Genomic DNA, 10,971 nt, shown 5'->3' with positions numbered 1-10,971 from the left:
GTAGCACATATACGATATTTTTTGCAAATATTAAGATAGATTGTATTCCGAACTAAGGTAAAGCGATATAAAATCTGGACTATTAAATAAGTGCAAGCCCAAAATTATTAAGTTGAGAGACGACACCACCTAATGAACATCTGGCAAACAGACGCAGGCACAGTAGGAGTTCATTTTAATTTCGTAAACTCCTTTTGAATATACTGAACAAACAATTTCCACAAACTGTTTCCAGTGCTGATACTATGAGTAAACTGATGTACGGCAGTAGACGTATACGTGTTAAATAAAAATGTTAGCGGCATTAGTAGACAATTAACGGCATTTAGTGTCATTTAACAATGTTTACAGACGATTAAATAGAAATAAAAGAGAGTCTGAATATGATCACACTGCTAATTGATTATTGACAATGAAGAAGTAACAAAAAATGCAAAACACTGACCTGCAAATTTGATTGAACTTTGAATTCGTCCTTGGACTGTTTATCGGCATTGCCATCGGCATCCGGGACATCATCGTACACTCTCTCTCCTCCTTTGGCAGATTTACTTGTTGTTGACTCAGCCATCTTTCATGCGAGTTTTTCTCTGAAAAAATACTCCTCTGTTAATATGCTTATCATGGACACTCAAGGGTAGACGCCATACGGGCTCGTTTTAATTTGTACACGATGTCGTGTTGAAATATACCGGACAGATAATAAAGTGTTGGTATGGACATGTTACAACTTATGTACGTTAAGCCTGCTTAAAATCTCAAATAAGTTGTATTTTGGAACTGAAAACAAACACCAAAATATGGTTCATTACATTATAATAGGACATGACACGGTGCATTGCGCCATAGACAGTAGAGGCTTCTCCCACTACTGTCTATGATTGCGCATAGCAGCAATCAATAGAGCAAACAAAAACAAACAAACAAACAAACAAACAAACATAACAGTTCCAAAGCTTAATGAAGCATTTTCTCCGATATCATAACATAATACACCAAACACTTGTTCTGTTTGGTCGTCTATTTAAAACGTAAAAAGTATAGCTTATGTAAATCTTATCGATATATTTTCTCACCGTACAATGATTAAGGATATACAGGCATTGGATATACAGGTAATGTGTTTTCTGTTTAGACTAACTATGACACGGATCTGTTAGATCTGTTATTACCTAATGATTAAACTGAACGAAACTGCTCTGATTTATTGCACAGAATTTACTTTGTTTCGACTATCCTTGCGTTTTATAGTTTACTGGATTGTTCTTTCCTTGACTCAAAAGTTTTACTACTAGTAAATCTTTATATTTTAAGATTAGACTTTCGTCTGTATTGAATAATTTTGTATTAAATAGTTTTGTCTGTGGTATACCATTTTTCCCGTACTGGGTGACTTCGTATACACCAAACTGACCGCCGCTGTTTGCGCTGCCCTCTTGAATTTTTGAACCTTTATTAGGGCGATGCTTCTTCTTCTTCTTCTGGTCCACAACAGCGTACGGACCTAAATGAGCACAGAAACGTCTCTCATAATCACAACTCAATGACGATTTCACATGCATAGCGACCTTAATGTAGTGCGGATGTGAAGAGAGACGCTGAAGTATATTTTTCATTTGAAAAAAAAAAAACCACGTATAAACAGTTACGCAATTTTTTTAAAGGACGAGAGAACTAAATGATTACCTTCGTCAGTTCCACTGGAGACTGCATAAACATTTGCATTTTTCTTTCCATTCTCCGATACCGCGTTTTCAGCTTGTCCATTGTTTCCTAAGAGGCAATAGAAGAATTAATAAAGTGCGACAAACTTTTCTACAATCCGTTGTTATGTACTTTAACAGGAAAGTGTCTCAGCTGAAAACGATTAAAATAGTTTATGTTGTGTCAGTTTTGTCACAAAATATATATTATCTACAAAACGTTTTCTATTTTCCTCTGTCATCAGGGTTAAACGATGCGAATGAAGGGCAGAGAAATTTGATGTATAATTTCAAAACCGAGTCTATTCGTTTTTCAATGCAAAAAATATACATAAGGAATATGCTGCAGTATAATTATCTTCGTATTATTTATGCAAATGATATTCACCTGCATCATTAGTATCAAAGGAACTGTTTGTAACCGGGTGCTGATAATCCCTGATAATTGTTATCTTCCATTGAGCTGAAGAAGACAAAATGACTGTATTTTTGAGATCGAATATCATGGTTAAAAATGTTGCTTTTGTACGAGGTAGAAACAAAATATTTACATTGAACAGTCGTTCCTATTTTTTTGCTATGATCATTTCACTGGCCGATATGTCTGTTAGTTAATTGCCAAAAATAAAATAAATCTAATAAATTACAAACTACTTTATACATCAGCAATGCGTACATCTTTCCAGTTGGGAGAAATGTCTACATTATTTGAACTGCTGTGCATCAGTTTGATAATGCAATACAAACAGTATATGATATGAAGGTTTTGTGATAAATGTTAAATATCAAGACAAATGGCGGTTTACCTCATATCTTGATTAAACCTGTTAAAATAATGAAAGAAGTTTGCATTTAGGATATGATTCGTGATGGGATTGTTATTTTAGCAATAACAGACACAAAGAATTAAATAATACTAAGACAGATATGTACCTGGATCTTTGTCCTTGTTTGAATTCCATTGTCTGAAATTCAAAATCGATAACAAAACCACTACAACAGCCAATAAGATAATCAATGTACTAACTATGATACCGCCAACAAGAGCAACCTGAGACTGATTCCACGGGTTCAGGGGGCTGCACTGTAACGAAGTAGAAATAAAGATAGACAGCTTTGAACTTTTGAATCTGAAAGTGTGAAGTTCTGAAACTACATTGTGTGTCAGAATCGAATACCGTAAACATTTAATCAGTGAATGTTCTAAGCGTCGACAAGTGATATTATCGTTGCAGTACCATGACAATTAACACACCGCTTGGAAGAGTATAGCATTAAAGATTACACGTGTTTCAATGTAAATTTTATTGCAACTAGTGAGACCAATGACACTAATCTTGTATAAGGAATGATGTCGATTGTCGAATCATTTCGGTTTCAAATTCATTAAAACCTCTGGCAGTATTCATCAAAGGTTTATCTGAATTTGTCGATTTTCAAATTCAGGTGTAAAGAATGAGTGTAGCAGCCAAAGAATGCGCTCAAAAATAAAACTAACAGATCTAAGAACCCATTACGTTTCTTTATTTACTGTAGGTATTTTAAGATGCCATGCCTAGCTATCCAATTTCAATGAGATATCGATCATGTAATTGCTGTTACATGTACCTTTAACTAATCAAACTTTAATAAAAAAGCGACATTATTTTATTTTTGTCTCACCATCGGAGATGTCTCTACACGTAAACATTTTTAGCGAATGAAATAAGTGGGTCAACTCCCAAATCACTGTGAAACCTGAGTGAAAGATTCCATTGAAACCAGGGTTTCCTGTCTTAATCACACTGCCTTGTGATATCGTTAAATGATACCGCCCTTTAAATTATAGCCATTTATCATAATGCCCTTGTCGTTTTGGTTCAAAGACACACTATTCGTCGATTTTCTGTTCGAGATTCGTGAAGTAAATGATAATTGTGTTCTGTATTTGCACATTAGGTGCAGGAACATTCTAAAACAAGTAAACATACCTGCCACTTCAAGCGTTATAGAAAACTCAGCATTTCCGACTTCGTTCGATGCACTGCATATGTAAACACCACTGTCATCTTCAGTTACATTAAATATTTCTAAAACACTTGTTCGTACAGTAGATTCTCGCCATTCATACACTGTGAATCCATTACTGGTGTTTAAGACAGTGTTGTTGAATCCGTACCAGGTTATGTTGACGTCAGGGTTACTATTTATTTCACACACAATTTCGGCACTGACTCCTTCTCGTATATTCAAGTAAGAGTTAGTATCTTCATTAAGAGCGAATGGTACATCTGAAATTAAGAAGTAACAGCCCTATGAAAAGACAAAATTACATATCATTTACTCAAATACAATGCGTCTCAATCAATGTGATGACGATCTATCGTTCAAACAATCTATTTAACCAAGACATTGAACGATGTTACGCATAACGGGAATTCTCGTGCTTTTGGGACTGAATTATACTGTGTTATATACTAGCAGAGATAGGGAAAATACAACATGAGAATTCAGCTTCTACTTACAATGCACATCAACTTGAACAGTGTTTGTTTATAAAGTCTGTCTTCGAAATATGCGTTATGGGCTTCACAATAAAACACTGCGTCGTGATCCGCGTGTGATATTTCTATCAGCAACTCCTGTGACGAATTTGGCCGTTATGGACATCATCTCCATGTACGACTGAGCCAAGGCCCTTTGTTACTATTTCGTCATCACGAAACCAAGTTAGGTCAGCGGCAGGGTTACTGCTGCATGAAGAGCAGGTAAGATGCAGATCCTGACCTTCTAGAATGGGACCATTATAACCAGTTACAGTTGTTTCACAGCCTTCAATATCATAAGGTGGAACTGTAATACAGAAAAACGTATAAGTACTGTAATAAAAAGACATATCATGGGTACTGTATATGTTGAAATGACTACAATTGTAACACTCAATGCGTTTTTTTGTGTTCTGAGCCAGGCTAAGTAAATGTTTTTAAAAGGAAATATCATCGTCGCATTCTGTTACATTGTACTCAGTCATAGTGAGAATTTTCTAACAGTGATTTTCGCCAGATTAGGCATACAGCAGTCAAATACAGTTACAAGAACAAAAATGTGAACGTTGAAGGTGTTTCGACAGGACGTATTTTTTTCGAATAATTTTTATTGCTGGTAATTCATTTTTATGAGGCATATTGCAACTGCTTAGCCTACATTATTTTTCAAAGCAACCAATACTGTAAAACATTTGAATAGCATTGCATCGTAGACTTGTTTCACCTAAAACATTTGATTATCTGCTTCACATACAGCTACATGTTCAACGTTATACAAATATCAACCTATGAATGGCATTAGTTAACAAATATTTCCTACAGGTTTGCACAGATATGTTATATGATATAGGAACTTACAGTATACTTCAATTATCATAACGTCCGATATAATTTCACAATCGGAAGCCATAGCGTGACAGAAGTACTCAGCCTTATTATCATCTGCATACAACTCTACTGTTGAAGTTTGTATGACAATCGTCCCATTAAATTCACCAATTTGTTCCTCTTCAGCGTAATTTGTAATGCGCTCTTCTTCGACGGCTTGGCCATTCTTGATCCACTGTATATCCGCTGCAGGGTTGCTACTTTCTGTTTCACAAGTCAGTGTCCACAGTTCCCCAGCCTTCTTTGGACCTTGAGATGCTGTTGCTGTAACTGATGTGGGGGAACTTTAAATTCAGATGAGAAATCATTAAGCATTGCATGCCTCTGTAATATATGCATCTGTAATAAAATTCGACCAGATACACAACAGACGCACGTACCATTTGAATAGTTTGTTCATTTGTGTAACGCCCGGTCAGCGTTCTTTCTGAAAACAAGTGACTTACTTTATAATTGTGCGAGCTCTTCATTACTTTATATTTGGTAAATGTACGTTATTAATTGTCATCAGGCAGTTTTTACACTGTTATCCAATTAGATATTTACTATTACTTTGTAACAAAATTGATAGGTGTAATGCGTCCCAAGTGATAAAATCAGCGGGATCCGGATGAGTCTCCCTTACAGGTTCCTCCCCAGCCAAAGACAGTGCCTTCCCAATGGTGCCTGGCGAGCCTTTCGTCTCGTCTTATGGCAGTGTAATGGATATATTCATGACCAATGTCACTCGGTTCTTATTTAGTAACAGACTGTTGTTCGAAGCGTTTATATGGGCATCCCTTGATAAGTGAACTCCAGAGCAAACACTAGATAAATTTTCACACCAGCTAGATGAATACATAGCACTTTACTTTAAAATGGGACCAGAGGCTACGGTGTCTTCGTTGACGTTCACCGTCATAATGAATTCACCGTGCTAAACACTTTGCGAAGCTCTCTGCAAAGAATCTGGCCTGTGGTTACTTGCCCTAAAATTATTCACCGATGACGTGAACACCAACGTTCATTTTGAGGGTCGTTTGTTGCAGCATGATGACAGGGTTAAGCCAGACCAACTATTTCAAACCTGAATCTGAATCAGTGCACTCTTGTAGTAATTGTAAAGTTACTCTAGCTGTTACCAATCCCCTGTGCAAGTTTGTAAACACACGTACCTTTTTACAAATTACACAGAGTGCTTATTGAATAGCAAACATTATCTACACTCCTGTATTGTCATTGTAATGAATGTCTAGCAACAACAGTTTTTGCTAAGGGGTTTTCTCTTGTGGTATATTTACTTTTATCACGACCTATTGACCGATATGAATAAATATTTTTTATTGGCTTTCCTTTACTCAACAATCCTAAATAAGCTAAACCAAAATAAAATAAACGTTGACAAACATTAACAATGAGGACAGTTCATGTCAAGATTGTTATCGGTCATTGACGCTAATTGATTCTTATTGCCGGAGGCTACAATTTTACAATTATTAACATTTGTCCGATATGCTCGTCTTCACTAACATTGACACTAAAATTAATCGTTTCCTGACACATACATTTTGAGCACCAGAGGTCCGACATAATTCATTTATCAGGTCAAGTAAAGGGCAGTTCTTTAATAGCCAAACTAAATTTATTCTAACGATACGGTATTTATAGCTGATACTATTCCGTATTTGCTTTCTAACATCGGATATCTGATGTATGTCACAACTGACATTCTCTAACTTAACACGTCTTCTATGACGGAAATACGATTTGTTCATTATAGATGTGACTTTACATAGGTAGAGAAATATTAAGTCAATCAAACGATCGCATAAGCAACAAATGCTGTGCGGTTAGCTTTGCAAACATTTTCATAGGAGCTATTCAAATATAAATGTTTACCTACAATAAACATTCAATGGTCCTTGAGAACACTTTAGTGGTGATAGCTGAACAATATTTGTCGCTTCACATCGGAATTTTCCTTGGTATCCGCTCTTGTAATTTCCCAATCGTATTTGAGTTTGACGCTCCCACTGTCTTCCGGATCTGGTGAAAGTTTGACCAACTCCTGCTGATCAGTTTCATTGAACCACATAAGTGTAGCTGATGGATTACCATCCATTGATTCACATTCAATGAGAACGTGGTCACCTTCCTTGTACGATGGGTTATTCGCTGCATTGTCACTACAAACTGGCTCATCTGGGCTATCTAGAAATAGAAACGAAACACGAAAATGTCTTTCCATTTATAGCTCAGAAATTAAGTTTCCGTGTGAAAGTGTTATAATGTGCGATCACAGTGCAAGGCATTACATCTATTGTAATCATCTATAAAAAAAGACGTATATTCATTGATGATAAGGTCTTGTCAGGTTAAAGTCAAAAAGATTTCTCGAAATTTCTTCAAAGTTACAGACATATTATCTGATAGATTTTGATATCATTGGAAGTAATAACACCAAAACTCACATAAAATGGCACAAAGTTTGGTATTGCCAAGTTACTCACATTTTACATCAAACGGTCCAACCAGACACTCTCCTTGACTTTGCGTCTCTTGGTGATGCCCTTCACACGTACATGTGATGCCGTTGTCGTATTTTTGCAGTGTCCATGTGTAAGTATACGTTGCAATACAATCCCAATCACACTCTGGTTCTGCTAAGTACTCCCCTTGCATTTCATGACTGCCATTGAACCATGTGAATGTCGGTAATGGGTTTCCGCCTTCTGTTTCGCAAATAATCGTCATTTCATCTCCATCTTGTAAAAAATTTCCAGCTGCAGTTGAATCGCTTCTGCATTGTGGCCATGGAACATTTGGTTGGTCTTGATTTAATGATAATGAGGGATAACCATGTCAACTATTACGACATTACGCTGCACAAGATGATATTTACATTTATACAAACAAAATGGACACAAGCTTGGTTAGTTCTAATGTAAAGGTTTGTACAATATCGGACATTCTTCTATAAATACTAACACCTAGTACACCGAATCACAATATACTTACAGTGTACTTCAATTTGAACTGTTTTCTCATCAAATCCATAATCATTAGTTCCAATGCATGTATACATTGACATGTGATCTGACCCTTCGACGTTTGTGATGGTAATTTTACTGTCACTTTCTGAAAGTTGATAGCGTTCTTCATCAGGTAAAGAAGAGTCATTCAATAACCAGCTATACGTCGGTGGTGGCAATCCTGTAGAGTTGCATTTGATAGTAATGACCTCATTTTCAATCGCCACGGCTGGATCTAGATCTAATTTTTCAATCTGTGGCTCAACAGGGTCTGTAGATGTCAACGACAAATATTGTGTCAATAATGTTATTGTTAATGGAAACAATTGTATTTATAGAATGTCACTCACACTTCCTTATAAGGTAGCTTTCCGCCTTTGCGACGACCTCTTTTCAAACGTGAAGTTTGCCATCAAGTTGTGTATTTCTACACAAGTATTATATATCACCTGAAAGCTATTTCTATGAATTTTTTGTTTGATCAAGAAAATGGGTGATTAATTTTCATGAAGATTTTAGTGAAAGTGTAATGAAATTGGGTAAACTGACGTAAAAAAGTTTAAGTTAGCGTGGAAGGGGGCCATTGTCTAGGTGTCAACGAATAATTGCACTTCAGAATACTGGCTACAAAACCGTGTCTCAGATTTTTGAAAAAAGCCTTAGTTTTTTCACAGTGCTGAATCAAAGTTTATCAACCGATTAGTCTCACAATGTCGTATAACTAAACAGTGAAAACTCGACACTTAAGACCCACATTAAAAATTGAGACAAACCTATTCGATAACGTGTGTGGAAATCTGGTGGACTTATGTTCACGCGTTCTCGAGTTAAACTCTTTTGAGCGTGCTGCAAAGTGACAAAATGTCGAACTTTGAAAATGGCGATTTAGTAAATTGGTTCGGTCTTCGCTTTATGAATGGCCATAAACAATTTACTCGACAGTAAAACACCAAAACAAGATAGTTATATCAACGTTTTAGCCAAAACAGTGTTGTCACTCATTGAAATCTCTGTCAGCGGTTAAAATAAGGCAAAAAAGGACGATTTTCGGGAGCGATGTCCCCTCTCAGAGCACAATCTACACAGTACTAGTGATCGATGACTAAATAAACTTGAGGAGTGCCCAGGATGGGACTATACATAATTATGTCGGATTAGCTGTAAGATGTAGACAGAGTAGTAACTGTTCAACCTAACTGTCAGGAATGCTACGGCATCTCGATGTCGTCTACAGAAGCGTAAATATAATTTTATGTCAGCATTCGATCTCGGAAAAGGTTCGTAGCTGCAGAAGGTTTTGATTGAGCGATACCGATAATGAGTGACATAGTGAATTGAAAATCGGTTGACACCACAACTAAAAGAACTTTTATTTATATGTAGATATAGATTGGCAGTGTCTGTTATCATGAGGGTAAAAAAGACCTCCATGCTGTGATTCAGTCAGCTGCTAATTTTTTCGAACGTCACACGCCTTGAAAACAGATTAACACCCACTACTCAACTCCGAGCCTTTCTAACACAGTAGTTTGCCTTCGCTGAATACGACATTTCTGAGGTGAAGACCGTTTCTGGAGTCATTTTTGCTGACATAGCCAAATGTCAGTCAGCGGCAACAAAGTCAAGGGAGAGAATTTTAGAAAACTTGAACATCAAGACAGGAACGTCATATTATCGAGGGCTGTCCCAAAACTGTGTCATCGGTTTCGTTACAAATGCTCTCAACGGTAATCGGCCAGGGGCGTAAAAATTTGGATGTAGTATAAATCCTTTGTCTGACATTAGCAGGCTGTCTTTTACACCCGTGGACATCGGTGTGGTTGTTTTGGACTTTTGATGACCCCTTTTTCGCTTTCTTCAGTTCATGACGCTGTTTCCGTCTCTGCCTTGAATGCTGAACATGTACGGGTAGGCCTATGTCGCGATATTCAGGTATTCGCAATCACTATAGGCCTCCAGTGGAACCTACCATTCATGTATACGTGACGGCCGGAGCTTCTCCAACCACTGCTCCGGGTGCTTTTTCAAACGTTAACGCGCAAAAGTGTCCAAATAAAACATTTGGTGTGTGACAAAGCAAGTACATATATACATGGCTTGCCGACGTGACTCGTCTGACTCGGATTACGTTGCCAAATATAGTCTTAGGATTCTGATCAAAATTACTGTCTGCCCCGATGATCATTGAAACACTGTCTATCCACGTCAATAGCTGTTGGTCCATAGCTGTTGTATTTTCAGACGGGATTGGATTCTTGCCTTTTTTACGGGCTGGTTTTGCCTTTACGATTTTAACCCCGCCACCACAGACTAAAATCGTAAAAGTCAAAACCAGCCCGTAAAAAGGCAGGAATCCCGTCTGAAAACACCACAGCTATTGACCCACAGCTACACCGTACACGCCACAAAACGTCATACGTGTCAATGGGCGGGCGATCTCTGACAAGCGAACTTGACCGTGACTTTTTTATTTTATAATAACTACAGGTTCTGCCATTACACATGCTGTAGATTGTAACACTCGATACATGCTGCTATTTGTGATCCGTACTGTCCCGAAATAAAATCGTAAAAAAATGTCACGTGTGGCCTCGTTGTATCGCTAATATTCAGAAGTTCCATCTTTTGTGAGCGCCAACCCCTATGAGAAAAAAGTACGATCCACCGTTCTGCGCCTGATCGCTACGTATACACACGATATGTGGCGAGGATCTTGATACACGCAGTTATGGTAGGTGTCAATTGGATTTTCACAGCGGAAATTGTCAGTGTGCATGCGACAATACAGTGGCGCTGCCGCTTAGCTTAATCCCTTGCCAATCAAGACTTAGCGGTAGTCTCAAA

At 37.4% G+C, this 10,971-nt stretch overlaps 1 long non-coding RNA gene across 1 annotated transcript; it reads right to left on the bottom strand.

Annotated features, from left to right (window-relative positions):
- Positions 1–2,640: 2,640 nt before the first annotated feature.
- On the bottom strand, positions 2,641–5,421 carry LOC139125511 (uncharacterized). Its single transcript, XR_011550253.1, has 4 exons — positions 5,087–5,421; positions 4,208–4,535; positions 3,674–3,973; positions 2,641–2,787 (listed from the first exon to the last, which is right to left on the bottom strand). It is a non-coding gene; the product is annotated as an uncharacterized lncRNA (long non-coding RNA).
- Positions 5,422–10,971: the final 5,550 nt, after the last annotated feature.

This window comes from Ptychodera flava, assembly GCF_041260155.1.
Source record: "Ptychodera flava strain L36383 chromosome 3 unlocalized genomic scaffold, AS_Pfla_20210202 Scaffold_25__1_contigs__length_14229661_pilon, whole genome shotgun sequence".
NCBI lineage: Eukaryota > Metazoa > Hemichordata > Enteropneusta > Ptychoderidae > Ptychodera > Ptychodera flava.
Note: the sequence above shows the minus strand (reverse complement) of the source record. Positions and strands in the feature narration are given on the sequence as shown.